This window comes from Portunus trituberculatus, chromosome 40 (genome assembly GCF_017591435.1).
Source record: "Portunus trituberculatus isolate SZX2019 chromosome 40, ASM1759143v1, whole genome shotgun sequence".
Taxonomy (NCBI): domain Eukaryota; kingdom Metazoa; phylum Arthropoda; class Malacostraca; order Decapoda; family Portunidae; genus Portunus; species Portunus trituberculatus.
Genome location: NC_059294.1, coordinates 24,157,305 through 24,184,471, shown reverse-complemented (window position 1 = coordinate 24,184,471; position 27,167 = coordinate 24,157,305). Strand labels below are relative to the sequence as shown.

Genomic DNA, 27,167 nt, shown 5'->3' with positions numbered 1-27,167 from the left:
AGGGAACGAACCCTCTGGTAGCCACAATACTTTCTTTTACTATTTGCTGGAGTCTTGCTGTGTTAGTGAAATGTGTTTGCTCCCTGACTTCTCCTGTCCTTGAAAGGGAAAAAGTAGGTCCATTAGGGTGACCTGAGCGCCACACCAGCAGGGGGAATCACTACTATTTGTCTTCCTGCTTACTCCTACCTACTGTGTGTTCGAGGTAGTGCTGCCATATTGTAGGAAGCGATCTAAGGCTAATACGTAACTAAGTATAGGGTTAGATGATAAGATTAATGAGTGAATGAATAAGTAAATGAAAGCGTCAGGCGATTAACCCCTTCAGTACCATGACGCGTTTTCATATTCATTCTGCTCACTAATTTGTGATTTTATATAGCTTCAGAAACTTATGAGTGGGTTAAAATAGTAAAGACGCTGGCCATTAATCTTCTGACCTCCATAGACACTTCCTAATGTCAATGAAATCGTCTAATTGTGCCCAAAACTTACGGTAAAAATGTGTCCCAGTACTGAAGAAGTTAATTACCTCCACAGTGGAACCCTACGTGCTTTGGGGTCCGAGGGGTCTCCAAGCGCACGGGTTCGAATCCTGTCCACGGTCCGAGTGTAGGTTGGGCTTCCACACTCGGGGCAACGGCTTCCTAGCGGGTGGGCTTTGAGATAGGAGGTGCCACAAAAAGTATCCCCTTTAGCCCAGAAATTCCCGTGAAAAGCCCACATGGTAGAAATTAAGAAAAAAAAAAAAAGCATCTCAGTTTTATTTTTTTGCGGAGTTCTTATCACAAAACAGTTCACTAATGCATATACTCGTACAATTTCAACACATTTTTTTTTTTTTTTTTTTTTGCTGTCCTCGGGTTTTTTTTTTTTAACATTCAGAGCACAGTAATAAAAAAAAATTTTGCGTCGACAGGAAAAGAATTAATAGAAGGTTAGTTTACTGCTCAAATTACATAAATATTAAAACAAATTATATCATGGCAATGAAGGATCAAAAGAAAAAAAATGCATGTGATTAATTTGAAGAGGAAGTATTTAGCAGTGAACGAGTTAATTCTTACTTGATTTGTAGAGGTAATCACTCGTGGAGAATGCATTACACTTCACTCCTACAACCACAAGCAGCACGGAGGACATGGGAGAGGGAGCGGGGCGGCACAGGTTGTCGTGACTTGTGGAGTAACATAACGGCTTTTGGCACACAATGACTTCCACTCCCCATCATAAAGCTTTGCTGCTAAATACAACTTGTTATATTTAGCAGCAACCTTAAATGAGCAGAGTAAGAAAGTTAAATGGAATGAATGAGTGAATATAAATGAAGAGAGAAAGAAAGAAAGTAAGAAGTAATAAATCAACAAATAAATAAAGAAATAAAACTCAGCATCCTAAACCTTTGCTTCCTAATTAACACTTGTTGCTTCAGCTGAGGAATCTTAAATGAGCAAAGTAAGAAAGTGAAATGAATGAATAAATGTTAATAAAGAAAGGAGGAAAAGAAAGAAAGAGAGAAAGAAATATATTAATAAACAAAATAAACAAACCAAACAATAAGTCAGTAGATAAATAAATAAACAAATAAAAAAAATGAATACGTAAACAAATAACAAACAAAGGAAACAAAGAAAGAAGCACTGCAACAAAGCAACTCTCCTCCTTCACAACAAACAACATGCACTACCTACATATGCATTCTTCACCAAAAAAAAAGAAAAAAAGATGACTCTTATTATCATCCTGGGAATCCCTCTCCGATTATTATCATCTATTCAGCTTGTCTAGGGACCGGCACCTCAGTGGGACTTTTTCTTTTTTTCTATATTACAATTTTTGTTGCCCTTGGCCTGATTTTCCTCTTACATAGAAAAGAAAAAAAGATAGACATTAACATATTAGAAACAACTCACTCACATCTTCTTTATTGGTGTCCTTCAAAATGACGCAGCAGAACCTCCACCAGACCAACGCACTAAGACTCCATCCTCAGAAACGCGTTGCTTTCTTGCCATGACAAAGTTGTTCACAAGTGACCGTGACAGCATGCCAAGTAATTTACAAGAAAGACTGGCCAAGTTTATAATGTACCAAGAGAATATCTTAACAGTAATCACTACAAGCTGACTAATGATATATAACACAATTAAAATTGGCAGGTTTTTTTTTTTTTTTAGGATCTTTGAATGAAATGAAGAATCTATCATTGTGTGACGCAGGTCATTTTGGTCCCTGCATAAAGGCTATTTAATGATTCTTGGCCACACCTGCGCAATATAAAGATGTATACACTTTCTTTCAAATATAGCGGTGTATAGATTTATAAAAGGTTTTCTTATGAAAATAAACAACATGCCTCCCGTGTTTCAAAGCACGATAATGATTACAGTTCTTACACAACCTAACAATGTATACACTTCCTTGTCAAAATGTTACTGTGTATTGGATTTATAAACGGTTTCCTTATGAAAAAAAAAAATAATGATAATAACAATAAGGCATATGTTCCGTGTTTCAATACATTGGCCGGACACCTACGAACAAGCGGTCAGCTGCGAACATGAACTGGTGTTCACAGCTGCCCGGCCTTTGTTTGTAAACAAAGCCCGGACAGTTGTGAATAGCCGGCCAGCTACGAACACCACACCGGGTTCTCAAGAATGTTTCGCCTGTTAATAACATGGAAATCTTATTAATCTGTCACTAGAACCATCAAAAGACCTTTATAAGCCCCGTGTCACATTAGCTTGAGCTTGTTGAAAGTGGTTGAATTAAAGGCAGACGTGTGGTTTCAGAATTAGGTACGTTTGGATGAAGGAGACCAAGGCAGGACAGGGCGGGGCGGGGCGGGGCAGGGTGGAACAGTGGGGTAAATTCTTCTCAGGGTTACTTCAAGCATTTATTGACTTCCAGTAATCGATGGCTAGATCAGATTGGCTTCGTAACAGGCAAAACTCTCCTTTTCTCTCTCTCTCTCTCTCTCTCTCTCTCTCTCTCTCTCTCTCTCTCTCTCTCTCTCTCTCTCTCTCCACTACGAGAAAGACACAAGAAAGGGATATTAATGATTTTTCCATTCTCTCTCTCTCTCTCTCTCTCTCTCTCTCTCTCTCTCTCTCTCTCTCTCTCTCTCTCTCTCTCCTAAACTAACATTTTTTCTCTTCTTTTCGTGTGTGTGTTCTTCTCAGTAGTGTAAGTCACCCACCGCACACATACCGCCACTACTGATGAGTAAGGGAACGAGGGAGGAGGGAGGGGGATGGGAGGAGGAAGGGGGATGGGAGGAGGGAGGATGGGAGGAGGGAAGGAGGGAAGAAAAGGGAGGTGAATGATTAGTGAACAGGAGTGAGGGAAGAAGGGAGAGAAAGAGAAAGAGGGAGGAAATAGATCAGAGAGAAAAGCATGAGTTTAGATGACGTGGTGCATACTTAAAGACACACACACACACACACACACACACACACGGTCCCGTAGCTCAGTGGTTAGAGCGCTGGCTTCACAAGCCAGAGGACCGGGGTTCGATTCCGAAGTCGGGTATAGATATTTGGGTGTGTCTCCTTTCACGTGTAGCCCCTGTTCACCTAGCAGGATGTAAATCGAGGAGTTGTGACCTTGTTGTCCCGGTGTGTGGTGTGTGCCTGGTCTCAGGCCTATCCGAAGATCGGAAATAATGAGCTCTGAGCTCGTTCCGTAGGGAAACATCTGGCTGTCTCGTCAGAGACTGCAGCAGATCAAACAGTGAATTACACACACACACACACACACACACAATTTCACGTAGATTCCCCTTGAGACCATTTTCTGTCAAGGTATCCGCCACGTTCTCTATGATACACCTCAGTGGGATCAATAACGTTAGAGGGCGGGTCGGGACAGAGGAGGGCGGAGGAGGGCGTGAGGGTAAAGAGAGAGAGCCAGGCACACCCACACCCACACCTAGCACCTTTCCTTGCCACCCTCGAGCTCTGAGTCTCTTCCCTGCTACATCCTTGGACACATAAAGTTCCTGGGGTTCTTTAAGGTGGTGTTTGGGACAAGAACTCAGCCATGTATGTAGGACCGAGAGGACATGCACTGGATTCTAGTTTTGAAATAGTTACCGCAGATGTGAAGAAAAGCGAGGAAAAGGAGAATAATAGTTGGAAGAGTGTGTTTTCTTCTTGTTTTTCACATGTGAGTGTGTGGGTTTGTTTTCATCCATCTTGTTTTCTCTTTAGTTCAGCGCGTGTCAACAAGGATGATTTCCAGAGAGAGAGAGAGAGAGAGAGAGAGAGAGAGAGACTTTTTTTTAATTAGCAATAATATCACGTTAAGATGATTGATGAAAAAGGAAATTGAAAGAATTAAAAAAAAAGAGTCGACAGGAAGGAAATGAAATTATAAGAACGAAAGAAGTTAATAAGAGAAAAAAAAAGTTTACGAAAGGAAAGAATGAAAGATACTAATGAGGAAGAAAGAAAATATAGGAAAGAACAAAAAAAAAAAAAAAAAGAACTAATGAACTAGAAAAAAATGACTGACAATGGAAAGCAATTGACAGAAAGTATAGATTTTTGACAGGAATGAATTGATAGTCGGGAAGGAAATATGCATAAAGGAGAAAAGTTGATAGGAATGAGAAAACTTGAAAAGGAAGAGAAAAGTTGTAATAAGGAAACACATTAAGAAGAAGAAGAAGAAAAGAAAAAAAGCAAGAAAATAGGAAAGGAATAAGCATACTGGAAGGAAAGTTAACATTGAAAAAGAGAAAAACGAACTAATGAGAGAGAGAAAGAAAGAAGATAATAAAACAAACAGGGAAGATAGAAGAGACGATGATAGAAAATGAAGAGTTGATAGGAAGGAAGGAAACAAATAAGTGAGAAAAAGAAACAGATAGGAATTAAAGTTGATAGGAGGAAAAAAAAGACTCCACAAACTAATGAAATGTCCTCACGTAATCCCCCAAACAACAACAACAACAACAACAACAACAACAACAAAACTCCCAACAACTCCGCAACATCAAACGAAGGAAATCAATCTAAGAAACCATAAAATAAATAGATAGATAGAAACAGACACATGTAAAACGAATGAACGGAGATAAATTTCCACGTAGTACATTCAATATTCCACAAACAAGAGGAAACAAAACTACGGAACAAGCGAATGGAGGGAAAAAAAAAAAAAGGCAAAGAGCAAACAAAGATGGGATGCAACGCGAAAATGGGAACTGAGAAAAACAACGAAAACAACGAAAAAGCAAACAAAAGTACATGAGTGGTACAAACAGCAAATAAACAGAGAGAGAGAGAGAGAGAGAGAGAGAGAGAGAGAGAGAGAGAGAGAGAGAGAGAGAGAGGATTATGGTTCCATCAAAGCCTTTGAATAAAACCGAAATAGAAGAATAAAAATATATATTGTTAACCATGAAACGAGAGAGAGAGAGAGAGAGAGAGAGAGAGAGAGAGAGAGAGAGAGAGAGAGAGAGACACACACACACACACACACACACACACACACACACACACACACACACACACGAGAAATATACAACTGTAAATAATATAAGAAAAATCTATAACAATTCAACTTCATAAACACCACCAGTACATTACCTTGAGAATGGACGCAACTCAATGTAGGTCACACACACACACACACACACACACACACACACACACACACATCAGATAGATGCTCTCTCATATAAACGAAACGAGAAACTTGGAGGTGCAAACTGACAGGAGGCATCAAGTTCTTGCCTTGAACGAAACACTCACGGCGTCTCGAAGCTCCGACCCGCACATGACACTACAGCCTCCCCTTCCATCCCGCCTCCTCTCCCTCCCTCCCTTCCATCTCTCCTTCCTAGCAGCAACAAAGGGTCGATAAATAAGAAAATTAGGTTATTACGGCCTAAATTACCCATTATGAGTAGGTACACCATAGCCAAAGGGGAAGACAGGGGGGGAGGGTGAGTAGGCTAAGGTAGGTCATGCAAGGTTAGGTTAGCTTAGAGCAGGTCGGGTTAGGTTAGGTTAAGGTAACTTATGTTAGGTCAAGTTAGATTCAGTCAACTTAGATCAAACTAGGCTAATTTAACGTAGGTTAACTTAGGTTAAGTTAGGTTATGTTAGGTTAAGTTAAGAAGTTTGATTACGTTAAGTTAATTTTGACTAAGTTAACCTAGGTTAAGTTAGGTTAAGTTAGGTTGGAGTTCAGTTTGGTTAGGATAAGTTAGGTTAGGTTAAAATTAATTTAGATTAAATCAAATTCAGTTAATTTAAAGTTAGGTACTGCTGAAGTTAGATTAAATTAAGTTAGCTTAAAGCTGGGTTAGTTTAAGTTAGGTTAATTTGAGTTACGTTATATTGAGTTAGGTTACTTTCAGTTAGGTTAGTTTATGTTAAGTTACATAAGTTAGGTTACATTAAGAGATGTTCCATTAATTAAGTTGGCTGAAACTAAGTTTTGTCAAATAAGATTAGGCTAAATCAAGTTCGGTTAAATCAGTTAGCACAGGCAGGGTTAGATGAGGTCATGTTAGGTAAGGTGAGGTGATGCTAGGTCAGGTTAGGTTGCACAGCACTCCACTGAGGTCATTGCCGGATGTGTGATGTAGTGTGTGTGTCTGTCATGGGGTTTTGACTTGATCCTCTCACTTCACGCTTCCCGCACTGACACTGCTGCACTCTTCAGGCTTGCTAGATATTGCCACCACCACTGCCATCACCATCACCACCACCACCACCAGCACCACCACTATTACCATGCCAACGCCAACAGACACGAGTGTATATTTGTGGACTTTTGGTGGAGTACGTTTCTCTGCTCGTCTGTTTGCATGTGTGGTCCTGTCTGTTTGTATGTTTGCTTGTTTGGGTATCTCTCTCTCTCTCTCTCTCTCTCTCTCTCTATATATATATATATATATATATATATATATATATATATATATATATATATATATATATATATATATATATATATATATATATATATATATATATTACACCGTTTGTGAAATTGCCCATTTCATGAAATGGGCAAACCCAATTCATGAAATGAACCTAACCTAACCTAACCTAACCTAACCTAACCTAACCTAACTAACTCTAACCTAACCTAACCCAATTCATGAAATGTGCAATGGAGAGGCCATTTCATGAAATGGTTAGTTAGGTTAGGTTAGGTTAGGTTAGGTTCATTCATGAATTAGGTTTGCCCATTTCATGAAATGAGCAATTTCACAAACGGTGTAACATATATATATATATATATATATATATATATATATATATATATATATATATATATATATATATATATATATATATATATATATATATATATATATATATATATATATATATATATATATATAGAGAGAGAGAGAGAGAGAGAGAGAGAGAGAGAGAGAGAGAGAGAGAGAGAGAGAGAGAGAGAGAGTACTACTATTTATTCATATTTACGGATATTATCTTATAAATGAAATTAAGCGAATATGTAAACACAGAAGAAGAAGAAGAAGAAGAAGAAGAAGGAGGAGGAGGAGGAGGAGGAGGAGGAGGAGGAGGAGGAGGAGGAAGAAGAGAAGAACACAGGTCATACCTCAACTAGGAGTTAATGGAGAAAGAAGCCATTTTAATGTTGCCCACTGGCGTGGCGCACACTGGCACACACCACGGTGCAGTGCATGTGAGTGATTCTTTCCACAGCGGGTCGAGACTGCCGTACATGTCTGACAGTGAATGGACAATAAATGATTAACAGACTCCAAAAAGATGAATGTTTTAAGAAATAAGGAAGATGAGGAAAATAACAATACCTTTTTAAGGTTTGTTTTTTCTCCCTTCCCCCAATGATGGTTTATCAAATATCTACATTACATTTCTTGTATCTATAAATTGCTCTTGTTTCATATATAGTGTCATATACATACGAAAACTCAACTATAAAAACGCATTACTATGTCAAAGAACCATTCTCTCCGCTCTTTGGCGTCACCATCATGGTGGCCCAGCTCGCAAAGCCTCCTTCCACCAGCCCAGTGCTGCAAGTAAGGCCTGTGTTTCATATTTGTTGTGTGATTTATTCATCAATTATCTGGTGATCAGTGTTGCTGTGGCTTGTTTTCTTAAATATAGTATTATCAATTGGTCTTACTAACCACACAGTCATGTTCTGTAAACACTAGATGCAAACCTCGATGTCTGCATGGTTTGTAAGTAAATAAATGCTAACCCGATGCATAGGTTGTCAGCTCTGACGAGGAAAGGCTGCTCAGTTTTGTGTTATTTTTCATTTACTAGATCAAGTTTTGCATCTTCTTTCCATCTATAGCAGTGGTTCTTAACCTGGGGTACCTGTAGCCCCAAGGGGTACGAAACCTTAAACCTAGGGGTACGAGACATGGTAGCCAGTGCAATGGTACTGTATATTTACGGTACCATTGCATATATTTTCCTAATTTTTCTCTTACTATAATTGTCTCAATTTTTTAAGTTAGTGCTGTAAACACTATCACTAATCCTTTTCATATGTTTGTATAGTATTTATATTGGAGAGGGTACGAGATATCAAGGGGTACGGGCACTGAAAAAGGTTAAGAACTATTGATCTATAGGTAAAGGAAGAGTCAATCCATCCATACATGCCTTTATAATCATCATCTGACATAACAGTAGTGAAGAAATCGTGATTGTATGGTGAGTGGCTTGATCGCTGGCGAAAGGTGGATCTCTTTGGCTTGTAATATGGTTAGGAGAAAGAGGGATTTGGTGTTTTCGGATGGTGTAATTCTCCCCATTCACAGTAAGATTTTTTCGACATTAGCGTACATAACCCCAGCCCAGAGCCGGAAAAGTGTTCACGAAATCGACAACGGTTACATTGGTATAAGTCAATATTAATAGCACGTTTAAGAAATCGGGCCTGTATTTTGAGCCTAATGTGATTGAACATAAAAATGGTGTGTGTTCTGTATGTAGCACACACACACACACACACACACACACACACACACACACACACACACACACACACACACACACACACACACACACACACACACACTTGGCGCCATTGAAAATAACCCCTAGGCTGTGCACCCGTTACTGAGCAATAACGTTTCGGCAAATGGCACTTCACATCTTCATTGCTTTTGCAGTTTGAAGGTCTAGCGGTCATTTGCCAAAGCTTTCCTGCTCAATAATGGATCAATGTGCTGCTGCCTTTTTTTCATTGTATATATATATATATATATATATATATATATATATATATATATATATATATATATATATATATATATATATATATATATATATATATATATATATATATATATATATATATATATGTATGTATATCTGTGTGTGTGTGTGTGTGTGTGTGTGTGTGTGTATTATTCATGTTCCCAAGACGGAAGTGTCAATAGAAAATAACAAACTGTGCAAGGAAGCGAATTTTGGCTTGCAGACTGGACCCCAATCCTTCAGTCATCCAGTGGCTTCCAGTGTGGCCGTGTGCTGCCTGCTGGCGTCCGTTACACGCACCTGTGGAAAAGCAAAAATTAAACACATACTTCATTCTAGTATTATTACTGGTGATGAAACTAAACTTAAGCAAATAATTCAGTACAAAAATATTTGTTTGTTTACGTTTGCATACAAAACCTGATCCGTTGGTTCATCGTTGAAAATGAGAGGAAATTTCATAACGATGTCCTAAATTCATAATGGCAGCATTGCCACACACACACACACACACACACACACACACACACACACACACACACACACACACACACACACACACACACACACACACACACACACACACTTTAGTTTAGTTCTTTGTCCCTGTACGCTGCAACCTCCTTGAAAAAAAAAAAAAAACAACTTAATTTCCACTTTGATTACTTTCGAATGCTTTCCTTGTGATATTCAAACACCACGGTGTAAACTTTTGTAATGAAGGAATCATGTTTAAGTAATCAAGCAGAAACAAAAGAAAGGAGGAGCGGCTGGGGAAGGAGAATCTTGATGTCACAAATCCTTACAATTTTTCGACCAACTGTTGATCCATAGAAAACGAACACCGATCTTATTGTTCTGCTCCTCTTCTATCACATTTATGTTTCCTATCCTCTTCCTTTCCCGAACCCTTTCTTTCTAGCCCTCTCTTCTAAATTTCCATGTTCTTTTATTTTCCCTTCTTCCTCGCCTTTCTTTTTATTTTCTTCTTTCTCTATTTTTCATTCTTTAGTTTCATATTTTTTTTTCCTTGTTCATCATCCGGATGTCTCTGTCTCCTTTTCTTGTAGATTTATCTCTCTTGCGTGTTGCTTTTCCCTCTCTCTCTCTCTCTCTCTCTCTCTCTCTCTCTCTCTCTCTCTCTCTCTCTCTCTCTCTCTCTCTCTCTCTCTCTCTCTCTCTCTCTCTCTCTCTCTCTCTCTCTCTCTCTCTCTCTCTCTCTCTCTCTCTGTGTGTGTGTGTGTGTCTCTCTCTCACTGTTTGATCTGCTGCAGTCTCTGACGAGACAGCCAGACGTTACCCTACGGAACGAGCTCAACAAGGTCACAACTCCTCGATTTACATCCCGTACCTACTCACTGCTAGGTGAACAGGGGCTACACGTGAAAGGAGACACACCCAAATATCTCCACCCGGCCGGGGAATCGAATCCCGGTCCTCTGGCTTGTGAAACCAACGCTCTAACCCAGTGGTTCTTAACCTGGGGTACCTGTACCCCAAGGGTACGAAACCTTAAACCTAGGGGTACGAGACATGGCAGCCAGTGCAATGGTACCGTATATTTATCATGAGAAAGCAGAACATATTTTCCTAATTTTTCTCTTACTATAATTGTCTCAATTTTTTAAGCTAGTGCTGTAAACACTATCACTAATCTTTTTCATATGTTTGTATAGTATTTATATTGGAGGGGGTACGAAAATTTTTTCTGAGATATTAAGGGGTACGGGCAATGAAAAAGGTTAAGGACCACTGCTCTAACCACTGAGCTACCGGGCGTGTGTGTGTGTGTGTGTGTGTGTGTGTGAGAGAGAGAGAGAGAGAGTTGTCCGCTGGCATTAATGCAACGTCCTCCTCCTTCCTTCTGTTCCTTCTTCATCCATTTTGTCAGTCAACCAACCAGTTAGTAAGCCAGTTAGTCAGCCAGTCAGTCAGTCAGTCAGTCAGTCAGTCAGTCAGTCAGCCAGCCAGTTATAGGATAATAATTCATTTATTCATTAACCAGTTAGTCAGTCATTTAAACAGTCATTCATTATTCATTCATTTATTCAATCAGTCAGTCAGTCAGTCAGTTGGTCTGTCAGTCAGGCAGGCAGACAGTAAGGCAGGCGGGAGGTTCAGTCATCAGTAGAATAGTTATGTCGTTCCAAAACTCTCTGACCCAAAGTCTGTAATAATCCTGATGGCGTGTACATTAATCTCTCTCTCTCTCTCTCTCTCTCTCTCTCTCTCTCTCTCTCTCTCTCTCTCTCTCTCTCTCTCTCTCTCTCTCTCTCTCTCTCTCTCTCTCTCTCTCTCTCTCTCTCTCTCTCTCTCTCTCTCTCTCTCTCTCTCTCTCTCTGTTGGAAAAGTGGCTTGATATATTCCATCCTCTTCCGGTTTTTTTCTTTATTTTATTTTCATTTATTTGTCAAGGGTGTGTCGCGCCTGGCCAACAGAAACCACCACTACCACCACCACCACAACCACTACCATGGCAACACACACACAAACACACACACACACACACACACACACACAGAGAGAGAGAGAGAGAGAGAGAGAGAGAGAGAGAGAGAGAGAGAGAGAATGAACATAAGGCAATAGATCTTCAAACATTTTAGCATTTCTATCTCAACCATTTTTCTCTGCTGACGTGTAAAGAAGGACAAACAAGAGCGACAGAAAAAAAAAAAAAAAAGAATCCTGTTAGTCATCGTTCCTAGAAAAAGAGGAAACTGAAAAGATGACCCACCAACACACCAGAACACACCACTAACCAACCCACCTACCCACCAACCTTCCTACTTTAGAATTTCCAAAGAGCATCACTATACGGTTCTGTCTAGTGGAGAGGAAAACAAAAAAGAGAAGCTGAGTATTGTCTCTCTTTGGGTTGTTTTTTTCCTTTGTGGGTGGAATAATTGCTTAGAGGCGTGAAATTGGTTTTGCTGCTTTATAAAGAGATCAAGGCGGGAGGCGGAAGTGGGGATGGGATATGTGTGTGTGTGTGGATGGGTATACACCTGGCTCACAGGCTGGGTGGCTTTCATTAAAATTGCCTTTGGTTATATAAACAAACTGAACGAGGGAAGGTAAACAAGGGAATTAGATTTTCATTATTTCATTCCTTTTTCATTTTTCTTTGCTTTTTCTCTCGTGTTTTAACGGAAAGCCATTTAACGCTCTGTGAAAGTTTTTTTTTTCCTTTGCATTAGCGATAGACTAATGGGATTAATTTCGAAGCTCAGTGGAAAATTTTTAAGTATATGATCCTGAGAGAGAGAGAGAGAGAGAGAGAGAGAGAGAGAGAGAGAGAGAGAGAGAGAGAGAGAGAGAGAGAGAGAGATGAAGGAAAGCCATGACCACTCAGAACTCTATGACAGACAAATGATTCTGAAGTAGGCAAGCGAGGAGAGGAAGGGAAACACACACACACACACACACACACACACACACACACATAGCTGCAACAAGTGGGTTCAGAGCAAACAGCAAGCAGCAATAGCAACACGAGACACGTTCTTCAGACTGGTGGGGAGGTGAAGAGAGAGAGAGAGAGAGAGAGAGAGAGAGAGAGAGAGAGAGAGAGAGAAATAATTACGTGAAAATAGGAATTAGATATAAAAAAAAGACGGGGAAATAAAGTGTTTAGATCTCGTGTTGGAGATGAAAATACGTTAGGCTTTTTTTTTTTTTTTCTTTTCTTTTCCTCTTGATGCAGTTAAGATCCACAGAGACCATGTAATGTCAGAGTAATGATTTAAATGGTTCCAGGAAATTAAATTACTTTTACACATTTCCTTTTCTTTTTGTAATTCCATCGTGTCTTTTTATTTTTCATTATTTTTCTCCTTTTTTTTCATCTCGTCAACGTTTGTTTTGTAGTGTTTCCAGTGTTTCTTTTCCTTTCGTCTATCTTTTTTCATTCACCTTTTTCCTTCCTGATTCTCTTGGCCCTCCGTCTCTTCTTCTTCCTGCCTTCTTCCTTCCTTCCTTCTGCCCTTATTCGTCCTCTTAATCCTTCACCTCCTGCGTTTCTCAAGTTTATTTTCCCTCTCCATTCTCGCGTCATTCATCCTTCTAATCCTACATCTCTTCTGATATCTTTTTTCCTTCTGCTTCTGCTTTCCCTCTTCACTCCCACCGAATCCTTCCTTTTTTTCCTCCTTTGCATTTCCCGCTCACCTTTCTCCTCTTCATCTTTCTCTCTTGCTTAACTTCATTCACCTCCGTCTCCGTCTTCCACCTTACGTTCATCTTTTTTTTTTTCCCATCTCATTCTTCCACCAAAACCTCTTCATCTCTGTCCTTTACTCACCTTCATTTGTCGTCTCCATCACCTGTTTTTTTCCTCCATGTTTTCCCTTCTTTTCCACCTCATTTTCATTTCTTCTTTCCATCCCATTCTTCCTTCCAAATTATTCCTGTTTTACATTTCTCGTTTTACTTTCATCTCTTCATTTCTGTCTTTTACTTATCTTCATCCACCACCTTCTCTCTTTTTTCCCATGTTTTCCGCTGGTTTCGCACATCACTCTCATCCCTCCTTTCCCCTCTTATTCCTCGTCCCCCAGCCGCCTCTTCCTGCGTGACATAAAGAAACACCGCAACGGACAGGCCAGAACAACTCTTTTAAAGTTACGCGACATGTTGACGAAAATGCGGCAAACCTCCTGAGACTGGAATACACTAACTTTTAAAATAATCCTGTGAGGCGATCAGAGAATGCAGACGCGTCCAGAGCCAGCCAATATTTCACGCGAGTCGAGTCGTGAATAAACAACGAAGCAAGATTGGGAGTGGAAATAAGTAGCGTTTGCTTTTTACATAATTCAAGGACTGGGATTTTTTGTATTTTTGTTTTTATTTTCTTATTTATTCTTTTTTTCTCTCTCTCTCTCTCTCTCTGGTTGGTCTGGAGGGAGGAGACGAGTGTTCGGCGCTGGCTGGAGTGTGTGAGTGTATGAGTACGTTGTGATTTTATGTATTATAACGTAAAAGGGGAGGCTTCATGTAGTCAGAAGATCACACACACACACACACACACACACACACACACACACACACACACACACACACACACACACACACACACACACACACACACACACACACACACACACACACACACACACACACACACGTTGCCAGGGCAGTTTCTACGTGAAGAGTTAATGGCAAAGGTGAAACTTTTCGAAAAAAACAATATCAAGCAATAAAAAGGAACAAGTACAGGAAAGAATAGTTAACGAGGACGAAGAAAGACGCTCAGGATGCAGAGAGAGAGAGAGAGAGAGAGAGAGAGAGAGAGAGAGAGAGAGAGAGAGAGAGAGAGAGAGAGAGAGAGAGAGAGAGAGAGTATGTGTGTGTGTGTGTTACTATTACAAATTAAAAGCATGACAAGCACATTCATGTCTCTATTTTTCTCTTTCAATTCAACCACCACCACCACCACCACCACCACCACCACCACCACCACCACCACCACCACCACCACTATTAGCACTACTACCATCAACACAGTAAGCATTACGGATTCTTGCCATGGTCTAGGCACACAATGTTAGTGTTAGTAGAGTTGCTGTTGTTATTGGTGGTGGTGGTGGTGGTGGTGGTGATGGTGCTGATGGTGGTAGAGACAAGAGGAACATCAAGACGTGATCGAGATTATTTAAATAGTGGCAGGGTGATAGTCATTACACTTAGATAGGACATGATAGCAGTAGTAGTAGTAATTGCAGTAGTAGTCATGGTAGTAGTAGTAGTGGTGGTACTATTATTATTATTATTATTGTTATTATTATTATTATTATTATTATTATTATTATTATTATTATTATTATTATTATTATTATTACTATTAATACTATTATTTATTGTTAGTAGTAGTAGTAGTAGTAGTAGTAGTAGTAGTAGTTGTTGTTGTTGTTGTTGTTGTTGTTGTTGTAGTTGTTGTTGTTGTTATTATTGCTAAAGAAGTTGAAGTTGTGATAGTGTTGGTGGTGGTGTGGTGGTGGTGGTGGTGGTGGTGGTGGTGGTGGTGGTGGTGGTGGTGATGATGAGGGTGGTGGAGCAGATTTCTTTTTCATCCACAGTAAACCATGTGAACTTATGAACAGCGGCAACGGAAAGGCGAAAGTAAATGCCTCTTAACACCTCTCTCTCTCTCTCTCTCTCTCTCTCTCTCTCTCTCTCTCTCTCTCTCTCTCTCTCTCTCTCTCTCTCTCTCTCTCTCTCTCTCTCTCTCTCTCTCTCTCTCTCTCTCTCTCTCTCTCTCTCTCTCTCTCTCTCACCCGGATACTAAGGAAGGGAGGCGGTGATGCTTTTTTGAGTTGCGGTAAATACAATTTCTACACGAGCTTTTCATGATTCAGGGCGAGACATACGGGTGCGTGCAGAGCGTGTACTTACAGAGCTCCGCGCCCCCTCAGTGACTGCCGGCAGGTCTTGGAGGAATGTAAATGATGGTGAAAAGAAGTAACAATTCAAGAAGAAGAAGAAGAAGAAGAAGAAGAAGAAGAAGAAGAAGAAGGAGCAAGAGGAGAATGAGAAGGAAGAATAACAAGAACAATAAGAAGAAAGAAGAACAATAACAAAGAATAATAATAATAAGAAGAACAAGAACAAGAAGAAACGAAGAAGAAAAACAAGGAAAAGAAATTAATGGAGAAAGAAACAACAGCAAGAGCAACAACAACAACAACAACAACAACAACAACAACATCGACAATAACAACAACAACACCGCCAACAACAACGCTAACAAACAACCATCATTCTTATTTCTAACCTCGTTTTCAACTCTTGACTGGAAGAAACCCCAAGAGAGAGAGAGAGAGAGAGAGAGAGAGAGAGAGAGAGAGAGTGGCATTAACAACAGGGTGAGGAATGAATTGCTGATCATTAGCTAAGGGCAGTGAGGGTGGAGCGAGAAGGCAAGTGAATTTCTCTCTCTCTCTCTCTCTCTCTCTCTCTCTCTCTCTCTCTCTCTTTTTAATGCATGTAACAAAAATCCCTGCTCAGATTCCTTTACTGAAAAAAAAAGATAATAGGAACAGGAGAACCAAGAAAGATGCCAATTAGGTCCTGAAGTTTTGCTGCTCCTCTTTGGAAACAGTTCATAATTAACGTTTGCGTCTCCGTGGTCCTAAGAGTCCTGTCCTCTCTCTCTTCACTGCTGTTTTCAAAGGCCACATATATCAGTCGGGGTTTTACGGGAGCTTTTGTTACTCATAATGCAGAATCTTAAATTGTTTTATATATGGAAGAAAAATGAAAACAACAATGACTTCCACTAGAATTTATTAAATGTAAATGTAAGACGGCTGTTATCAAAGGCCACAGATATAAATATTCAGGTTTTTATGGATGTTTTTGATCGTTATAAAACGGAATTAGTGTTGAATTGTCTTGTGAATCAAAACACCCTTGAAACCCTCAGGGACTTCACACGAGCTTGTTAAATGTGAGAGATAAGATGACTATTTTTAAAGGCCACAGAGAATGGTGGGGTTTTCATGTACCCTTTTTCTTACTTATTTCTAAATGGTCTTAATCATGGAAACACTTCCGTTACAGATTATTCTCGTAAATTTTAAAGATAGGAAGACCATTTTCAAGGCTAAAGAGATTACTGGTCACGCTTTTTCCTACTGATAACGCAGAATCTTTAATGAGTTATCTTAATGTTGAAAAAGCACTCTTGGAATCCCTAATGACTTCCACTAGAGCTTATGAAATCTAAGACGCAAGACGACGAAGTGTTTAGGTTTACGGTTCTAGGAAGCACTCTGCCTTGCCACTACTCTCTTTCTTCCTCATCGGTTCACATACTCACTCACTCACTCACTCACTCACTCATTTTCTCACTCACTCACTCACTCACTTTCTCACTCACTCACTCACTCCCTCATAGCTGATACAGTTTCCCTGCATTCATAAATATTTCTAATTAATTCATCACAGTCTGTAAGAAGGTTCGGCTTATCAGACTGTGCCTTAATGAATGTCTTTGTGAATTTCATAAGCTGTGTGTTGTTATGGCAATAAATTTACTTACTCACCCAGTCACTCATGTGTTCATCAGATGTGAGCTTGTGTGGCGTAGTTGAGTAATGAAATGAGTTACCTAACTGTAAAATGTTGCTTCCTTACTGTTTGTTCATTGGTAGTTGTTGTTTACTGTGTTTGTTGTTTGTTGTTTGTTAATTAATGTTCGTTTGCTTATTGTTTATTGTCTATCGTTTGGTGTTCGCTGTTTTTTTTTTTCTTTTCATTTTTTCCTTTCCTTAGTGTCTTATTTATTGTTTATCACGCATTGTTTACTGATTACCCTTTGTTAGAACTGTCTCTCGCGATTACATTCATCACTTTGTCGGTTTTTTGTTGTTGTTCTTTACTGTTTGCTGTTTATACGCTTGAATTTTGTACACGTGTTCTTCAGTTCATGTGGTGTGCTTCCTGTTGCTGTGTATACTTAGCTTCATAAGGGGAGGAAAGGCCTTGGGCAGTGAAATAATTGGAGAGGATAGACTGAAAAGGATAAAAAAAAGAAGACTCCACTTTCAGAGAGAGAGAGAGAGAGAGAGAGAGAGAGAGAGAGAGAGAGAATTGTATTTGATTATGATTTGTTGGTGTGTTATGTGTTTTCCTTTTTGTTTTTCTCAATTTCATAGCCATTATTGAAGTAAGTAGTATTGTTGTTGTTGTTGTTATTATTATCATTATTGTTATCATTACCATTGTTATTGTGGTAGTAGTAGTAGTAGTAGTAGTAGTAGTAGTAGTAGTAGTAGTAGTAGTAGTAGTAGTAGTAGTAGTAGTAGTTGTTGTTGTTGTTGTTGTTGCTCCCATTGTTGTTGATGATGATGAATATGACTGTGATGGTGGTGGCGGTAGTGGCAGCATTGTTGGTGGCACACGGTGATGAAGTCCACTACTCAATTATTCCTGTGCTAACTAAAAATACTGTTCACTCCCCATCCCTAACCACTGCCTGTCGCATCCTCTTTGCCGAGAGAGAGAGAGAGAGAGAGAGAGAGAGAGAGAGAGAGAGACCCCGACCTGACAACTAAATTTAACAGAAGTAAAGTTGTTAAGTTTCTCCGATAAAGCACTTCGGAAGAGGAGAGCAAAGCGTTAGCACACACACACACACACACACACACACACACACACACACACACACACACACACACACACACACTTCAAAGATAGACTCCTCCATCACAAAAGTTTAATAGCAACCTCACTGGAAGCAAATGGAGGAGGATGAAGCACACACACACATAAACACCAAAAGAAAGGACGGGGCAGTGTGTGAAAATAAGGAAAGTTGTTGAATATAGGGCGGCACAGCAGAGGGAGGGAGGGAGAGAGAGGAGCGGCAAGAGGAGTGGCTGGCGGCAGGGACAGCAGCAGCAGCAGGAGCCGGAGCCAGGTGGCGGGGAGTATTGGGAACATGCGCCGTGGTGTTTAGCCGAGGGTCGGGGAAGGGACATGGCAGTGGGGGAGGGGTGGCGGGCGGCAAGTGGGAGAGAGGGAGGAACACAGACCACCCGGCACCCCACCCACCTCAGTGATCCCCAGTGAGTGCGAGGGAAAGCATCCTCCGCCCGAAGTCCTGTTTCCTCCCTCCACCCCTCCGTCAAATTCCACTTGAGGACGAGGTAAGCCGTAGGGAGTTTGTGGGAAGGGATTGTGGTATCTCTGAGGAAGCTACTCGTCCAAATTTGCGTGCGCTGCGTCTGTCATGTGCGTGCGAGGCCGTGAAATCAGGTTACCATATGGTTGGGGCAACGGGTACGTGTATATAGGGATGTTTCAGGTCACTGGTTCACGCTGCATCGAGCATTTCAGCGCGCCTGTAGCCTCTGAGTGACTTGAGAGGCTTGTGTGGTGAAAACATATCGATTTAAGTCTATCTGGATGTCGATTGGTCCATTTCGGGCGGGATGAGAGTGTTAAGCATCGGTGTGGTAGTTCTGTGCTAAGTTGTGTTCGATGTAACTGTGCGGCGGACACCTGTTTGGCTGGCCTGCCACCTCCGCCTCGCCACACGCGCGAAGGGGAAGCAGGGAAGAGAAGTGGGTCTATTAACCTTAGCTAAACATAATTATTTTCATTGGGCAACCTGAAAGAACTATATTACACTGACTTAACAAGGGAATTATGAGAGAGAGAGAGAGAGAGAGAGAGAGAGAGAGAGAGAGAATAGGAGCAGGATGTTTTATTACCCCATCAGTAAGGAGATGCAACTGCCCACCATCACCACCACCACCATCACCACCACCACCACCACCACCACCACCACCACCACTCAACCACACCTTGAGTATACCACCAAGCGTTACTGGAAACCCCACATACAAGACCTTCATTGCTCTACCTCTCCCTTCAAGTTACGCATGGAGGAGGAAGAGGAAGAGAAAGATAAAGAAGAGGAGTGGGGAGGGGCAGAGGACTCATTCATAAATACAGTCACATAACTTGGTATTCACTGGCTCATATAATCTGGCGTAAGGGTCAAAATATCACCCACTGAACTTATAATGTTTGTTATCGAGAAGGGTCGGCAAATTAATAGCTCTTCCGATGGGCCGAGTGTGGAGCATGCCAATATCGTTATCTAGACGCGATGTTTGGGGCGGGCCGGCAGCACCATGATGAGCGAGATAACACGAAGGGGAGAAGAGTGGGAGAATGAGAGGGAAGGGAGAGTGAGGGGCGAGGAGTGAAGTATGGAGCTATTATCGATCACTAGTCATCATTCCTTGCTAATTACGGTGCTACCAGGCCTGCAAGACGGTACATAATAAAAAAATACGAAGAGGCACTAATGTCTGGGTTTACTGATTAAAACTAATTAGGTCTGGCCAAGCAAATGCCTACCTGCGTGTGGAGTTGGTGGTAAGAGGCTCGCTAAGTATTTCCTCCCTAAGCCGCTCGCAACACTGTGATTACAATTGCTGCATCATCCACACCATTAAACATTGGATTTACTCAGAACCCCAACACGAGACGATTAACTGATTTGATATTACTATTACCTATTTAATGTAAGGATATTAGTAACTAAGAAAGGCTGCAAATGATCACCTAACGAACAGTACATACATACACACATACATACACAAGACAGCTCCTGGAATTACACAAGACACGACTCGCAAACTTGATAAATTTCTTTAGATAAAATGTTAAATGACAATGAGAACGCACGGATATAAATAAAGAAAGTAAGACTGCAAGACACCACCAGCTCTGAATACATATATAAATACTCAAGGCAGCTCGTGTATTAGTCATTGTTCTCAGATTAGTTAAATTGCTTTACAAAATTGGCAATGAAGAAGTTACCGTTACTGAACGTAGAATCCTAGTAAATAAAGGAAGACTACAACTAAATACTAAGAGAGCTCCTACTTAAGATATGGCTCGCAAAGTATATGAATTTCTGTATATAAGAATGTTAGATATTAATGAACTCCACTTCCTTAATTATAGCAACACTACAACGCAAGAGACGCAGCACACTCACATACATCTCTTTAGGACGCTGCTTTTAGTGTGTGTTTTCTCTTTCCCTAATCTACTTTAACATTCCTAAGCCTCCCTGCATTTGTATGAGAAAGGCAAGGAGTGGAGACGAAGAAAGAAGAAGAGGAGTTTGTCTTTCTCTACGCCTTACTCGGCCCTCGCTGCTGCTGCTGCTGCTGTTGCTGCTGCTGGTGCTGCTGCCGGCGGTCCAGGCTTGGGTAGGCTTAGGAAAGCGTCACCTCGCGTCACTTCCACTTCCTTGTCTCGGGATTAAAAGGGATGATAATATTAATGACAACAGTACTATTATTATTATTATTATTATTATTATTATTATTATTATTATTATTATTATTATTACTACTACTACTACTACTACTACTACTACTACTACTACTACTACTACTACTACAGCAACAATGATAATTAAACACTCCTAAAGCTAATAATTCTTTAGGAACAAGAATACACACGGCATTACTTCTTTTCCACAACGATTCCGTAGTATAGATCACTTCTACATACATACAGCCTCCTCTTCCTCCCTCTTCACCTCTCCCTTCACCTTCCTCCTTCACCTCCCCCAGGGTCAGTCCAGGGCCTCTAATATCTGCAAGTGCTCCGGGTTCAGATATATTAAAATTTCACGCATGGATTTTTCAACACGTTCAGGGAGAAATACTGTACTATTTGCTTCATGTATATCCAGGTAACAGGCGCTCTGCTCGCTGCGTGAAAGCCGCGGGAAACAAAGGCTACTGAAGCGGCACGGGAAAAAATGAGAGGAAAAAACGTGTCTGCTCAGTTGTTATTACTTGTTTTGCTTTTCTCCCAGACGTAAACGTAGGAAAAATGATAATGTGGGTTGGGTGGTGCACTGGTGGCTGGTGGTGGTGGAGGTGGTGGTGGTAGGAAAGTGGAATGATACATTCTCTTTACTTTATAGAATTACCTCCAAAGGGTTATGTAGTTGCGAGTCATTAATTTACACCTTGTTAGGGAACTGGACTTTACTAAACGGAAGGGCGAGGGAGTGTAGGAAGAGAAAGTAGGGAAGGTTGGGGTTTTGCAAATCTAAACGCCTTCAGGTGAAATATATCGGTTTTCTTGCCCAGGTATTGTTGTCATAAATTGGTATTTCAGAAGCGAGGTGAGGCCAGGAGAGGGTTCGAATAAGATTACGGGGGCAAGGCGAGGTGCTGGCTGGGAGGAGAAGGCGAGGTGAGGGGAAGCCGACACTGCATGCACGAGAGGGCTGAGCTGGGATGTGCTGGCAGGCGAGGCGAGGCGAGGCTGGCTGAGATGACGGAGTACTGGAGCTGGGGATGAGGGAAGAGAGTGGAATAAAGTGGAATAAAGCTGCGGTGTAAGACCCGTATTCTAAAACGCTTATCTCTCTTACCACGATTATTTTTAAAGCCCACAGAGATGATAAGCCAGTTCTCAAGAGTGCTTCTCCTGTTAATAACGTAGAAATCTTGTTAATCTGTCACTATAGCACTCAAAAAACATTAAAAACCCGTTTCTCCTGAACTGGAGCCTTTTGAATGTAGTGGAGGTGCGGATGTTTCAGAATGTGGTCATAATTCGCACGGGAACTTGCTTAGAATAAAGAGAGCCAATGAATAGAAACAGGAGCCGCGTGCGACATATGATGGTTTGTGAAGGCTGTGGAAGCTACAGTTAAGTGGCAGAGACTGTTGTTCCCCGCGTGGAGGAGCACGAGGGAAGGGCGAGAGAGTGTTTTGTTTGCAGGGCGCGGCTACACCAACACTGCGGGGAGGAAGGGAGATGGCCGCGTCCCTGCTGTGTATATACTCGTAAAGTTTATTACCTGAAGGGTCTCCTCTGCTTCCGCGGCCTCTCATTCGTGACACGTGGACCTTTGAAACGACCTGCGTGGGCTGGCCAGACACGCGCGTTCTGTGAAATATAGAAGCACAGGAGCCGAGGGATTCGCACATCAATTACCGGCGTGGAGTGATTATTTCAAACATTAGTCCGCGCCGTCGTGTTGAATTGATTATATATACTATTGGAACATTAATCAGCCGCGAATGTGAGAGTTATGTGAAATTAGGTTAGTGCAAAGCAATTATTTCGTGTTGCCGCTGTGTTTGATCAATTATAATGGATGTAGGAAAGTAGGTGGTCATGAATATCACATAGAAAAAACGGGTTAATAGCTAACATTTTGCACTACGAATGTGACGTGAGTGTGTTAATTTCCATATTATTCATCACTTTTCTGTCCAGAGTGCGAGGAAGGAAGAGCACGCCACTGCCTGCGTCGCAATCAAGGGGCTACAGAAGTTTCGTGCCTGTGTCATCTATCCTGCAGTTGTTAGAGTACTGGAATCGTATCGCCGAGCCACTTACCGTCGAGCAAGTGGCGGGAGTAAGTCGCCTCAACCTCGACCAAAGTGACAGCAAGATTGAAGGAAGATTAAATGACAGGAAGGAAAAGTTACTAGAGACGAGAAGACTGAGAGGCGGTAAGGAAGGTTATTGGGGAGTGGGGGTGAGGGATAGCTGGGATGTTTGTGTGGCAGCTGGATGGGGGGAGTAAAAGTTTGCATGTGTTGTTTGGTGTTGACTCAGGGACAAGGCCGTGGAATTTTGTTAGTGGGCGAAGGGTTCCTCTATTGACGGATGTGACGTGAGCTTTAATATGTCTGGTTTACATTCGTCTTATCAAACGTTTCTGCATCTTATCTCGACAAGTTTTAATAAGCTCTAGTGGAAGTCGCTGGGGTTTTAAGGAATGTTTTCATGATTCTACGACTCCGCATCATTAGTAGAGGAAATAACCATGAGAATCCGACTAGTAATAAGTGTGTCCTTTCAAAACTGTCATAGTGAGAGAACGAAGATTAAATTTATGGAATATAAGCAACAGACGTTTTTATGATTCTAATGATAGCTAAAGAAGGATTGTGCACCATCAGTGGGGGAAACAATTATGACAACCCCAGTAATCATTTGTGTGTCTTTTGAAGTCTTAATGAGAGAATGAAGTGTTAAGAATGTAAGCAATAGAGATCATTAATGGAAAATGCCCATGAAAACTTTATCAATTAATGCGAGCAACGGACATTGCACGGTTCTAATGTATTAAACAAGGATTCTCCATCATTGGGAAACAAACCTGTGAGAACCAAACTCATAACTTGCCTCACCTCTGGAAAGTCATAATGAGAGAACAAAATGAGTTAGGAATACGACGAATAGCGTTATGTGTGTGAAGTAGAGAGAGAGAGAGAGAGAGAGAGAGAGAGAGAGAGAGAGAGAGAGAGTAGTGGCTTTCATGACGGTGACGGTGCTCGGGTTAGGCGTGACGTGAGTGCCCCCTGATAAATATTTGATGGTTCCCTTTCTTGACGTAACGCCTTATCATGACACACTGTGCTGCCTCCTGCGTTTTTGATCAATACCCTACAATTCCCCTTCACTGCGGCAAAGATGAGCAACGTTCAGTGGTTTGTGAAGTTTATAATTTCGAACATTTTAACAAGTAATCAGATTTAATTTATTTTGTTTATTCGTTTATTCATTCTTTTAGTTTTCATGATAGTCTGATAAAGATTCTATTAGGTAAAAGAAAATGCACATAGTAAGGATTCAACTAAGATTTACTATTGTCTTTGAAAACAGCTTAGAGTGTTGTAAAATTCTGAACTCAAATGTAGTCGGTGGTGAAGTCTGGAACTCTTTGCCTCATCCTTTATACCTTATAAACATTAACCCATTCTATAGTGAGACGTATTTTAACCTTGATTTTTGAGTGTGATTAGACGATTTTGTTTGCATTAGGAAGAGTCTATGGAGGTCAAGAGATTAATGGCCAGAGTCTTTGATATTCTAATTCCAACATATGTTTTTGAAGCTCTATGAAGTCGTCAAATAGTAAGCAGAATGAATATGAAAACTCGTCATGGTACTGAAGGGGTTAACTGTTTCACGAGAGAATTTTCAAGACACATTTTTGCATGATTCTTTTTTTATTTCGTAGGCTTAATTTTTTTTATACTTTTTGTTGCCACAGAGCAGGGAACCTCTTACAAAATGCAGTAAAATATAGGAGATTTTCTGTAAAGGTTAAGAGAACACGGCAGGAAATATATGAAGGAAAGTTGAGATAAGGATGTGCAGAAATGCAGTGCTGTAAATGGAGCAATAGATCAGTGGAATGCATTACTAGGGGGGAACGCTGTGTGTGTGTGTGTGTGTGTGTGTGTGTGTGTGTGTGTGTGTGTGTGTGTGTGTGTGTGTGTGTGTGTGTAAGTGCAAACAGTATACATAAATTTAGAGTAAAATATCAACATGTGCTATACAAAGACGGAACATTACGAGCTTGGACTAATCCTATAAAAAATACAATTACGTGAATATATATACACGTTATACAAAGAGAGAGAGAGAGAGAGAGAGAGAGAGAGAGAGAGAGAGAGAGAGAGAGAGAGAGAGAGAGAGAGAGAGAATGGGGACTTACTTAATAATTTAACATTACATTTCTACTTTGAATATATGTTATGGCCATATTTGTGCTCTATTCTCAGTAATTATTAAGTGAGAGGGTGGTTTGGTGTGGGCAGGCTGGGATAGCGACGCGCCACACCCTCACTCGAGACCCGCACTGAGCTGACTGAATGAAGGAAGGCGACGGCAGGAGGTATTAAAAGATATACAGTATAGTACCTCTTTCAGGGTTGGCTGTTTGGTTTGCTTATTCTCTCTCTCTCTCTCTCTCTCTCTCTCTCTCTCTCTCTCTCTCTCTCTCTCTCTCTCTCGCTGTTGTTATTGTTGTTGTTTTCTTCTTCTTCTTCTTCTTATTATTATTATTATTATTATTATTATTATTATTATTATTATTATTATTATTATTATTATTATTATCATTATATTATTATTATTATTATTATTATTATTATTATTATTATTATTATTATTATTATTATTATTATTATTATTATTATTATTATTATTATTATTATTATCATTATTATAATTCTTGTTATCATCATTATCATTATTATTATCATTATTATTGTTACTACTACTACTACTACTACTACTACTACTACTACTGCTGCTACACACCACCACCACCACTGCACTACCCACCACCACTGCCACCACCACCACCACTGCTGCTGCTGCTGCTACTGCTGCTGCTGCTGCTGCTGCTGCTGCTGCTGCTGCTGCTGCTGCTGCTGCTGCTGCTGCTGCTGCTGCTGCTGCTGCTGCTGCTGCTGCTGCTGCTGCTGCTGCTGCTGCTGCCACCACTGCTGCTGCTGCTGCTGCACTGCTGTCCACCACCACCACTGCTGCTGCTGCTGCTGCTGCTGCTGCTGCTGCTGCTGCTGCTGCTGCTGCTGCTGCTGCTGCTGCTGCTGGCATCAACACAGTAACAACAAGTTCTACAAGAATAGCAATAACAGTGACAACAACAACAACTACCACTTACTACATACTACCATTACCTCCACCACCACCACCACCACTGCTACCACTATTGCTCCTTTAAATGACATATACCCTACGCAATAATTCTCTTTCATTGGACTTCATTACTTTGGTTTCCTTACTAACTGGATTTTGTGAAGACCGAAAAGTTGGGTGCAAAATAACACACAGTCAATTTTAGTTTGTTTTACGAGTGAACAGTTTTAACCCCTTCAGTTCTGTGACACATTTTCACCATGAGTTTTGGATGAGATTAGACTATTTTATTGACATTAGGAAGGGTCTATAGACGTTAGAAGATTAATGGCCACAGTTTTCACTATTTTAACCGTCACATATGTTTCTGAACCTCTGTAAAATCGAAGAATAGATATGAAAACGCGTCCTGGTACTGAGAGGGTTAACAATGAAGCCGAAGGAAGCACTCCCCCCGCAAATAAAAAAAAAAAAACCTCTATAAACACTGAATTCACTAAAATATTTCCCCCCGATGTTCAGATTGCCGAATTTCATAATAATTGGTGTTGATGGCGTTCAGTATTGTAAAACTCGCTCTCTCTCTCTCTCTCTCTCTCTCTCTCTCTCTCTCTCTCTCTCTCTCTCTCTCTCTCTCTCTCTCTCTCTCTCTCGTTTATTAAATAAGATAATCTGCATAACAATTTGTTAATAAAACGAAGTAATGCGTATTTTTTTCTAGTTTGCATAAAATAAAAAATAAATTAACGTTTATTGAAAGGCTAAGATATAATGAATGACTTTAGCTAATTAACTGATTGACTTATAGATGAAATAGATAGACGGATAGATGAAGACAGAGATAAATTAAAAGATAGATATACTGATAGATTGACCAATGAAATGAGTGACTGCGTGGCTAATTGACTGATTGAATGACTGACTGACTGACTGACTGACTGACAAGCTTATACACATACTCTACAT

General features: G+C 40.6%; 1 protein-coding gene across 1 annotated transcript in view; it reads left to right on the top strand.

Annotated features, from left to right (window-relative positions):
• The first annotated feature begins 18,783 nt into the window (after nucleotides 1-18,783).
• Nucleotides 18,784-27,167, top strand: part of LOC123516142 (solute carrier family 12 member 8-like) — a 57,699-nt gene continuing 49,315 nt past the window's right edge. Inside the window, exons 1-2 of the mRNA XM_045275273.1 lie at nucleotides 18,784-18,889; nucleotides 23,016-23,254. The gene's annotated coding sequence lies outside the window, so the exon portion shown is untranslated. The remainder of the gene's footprint in view (nucleotides 18,890-23,015; nucleotides 23,255-27,167) is intronic.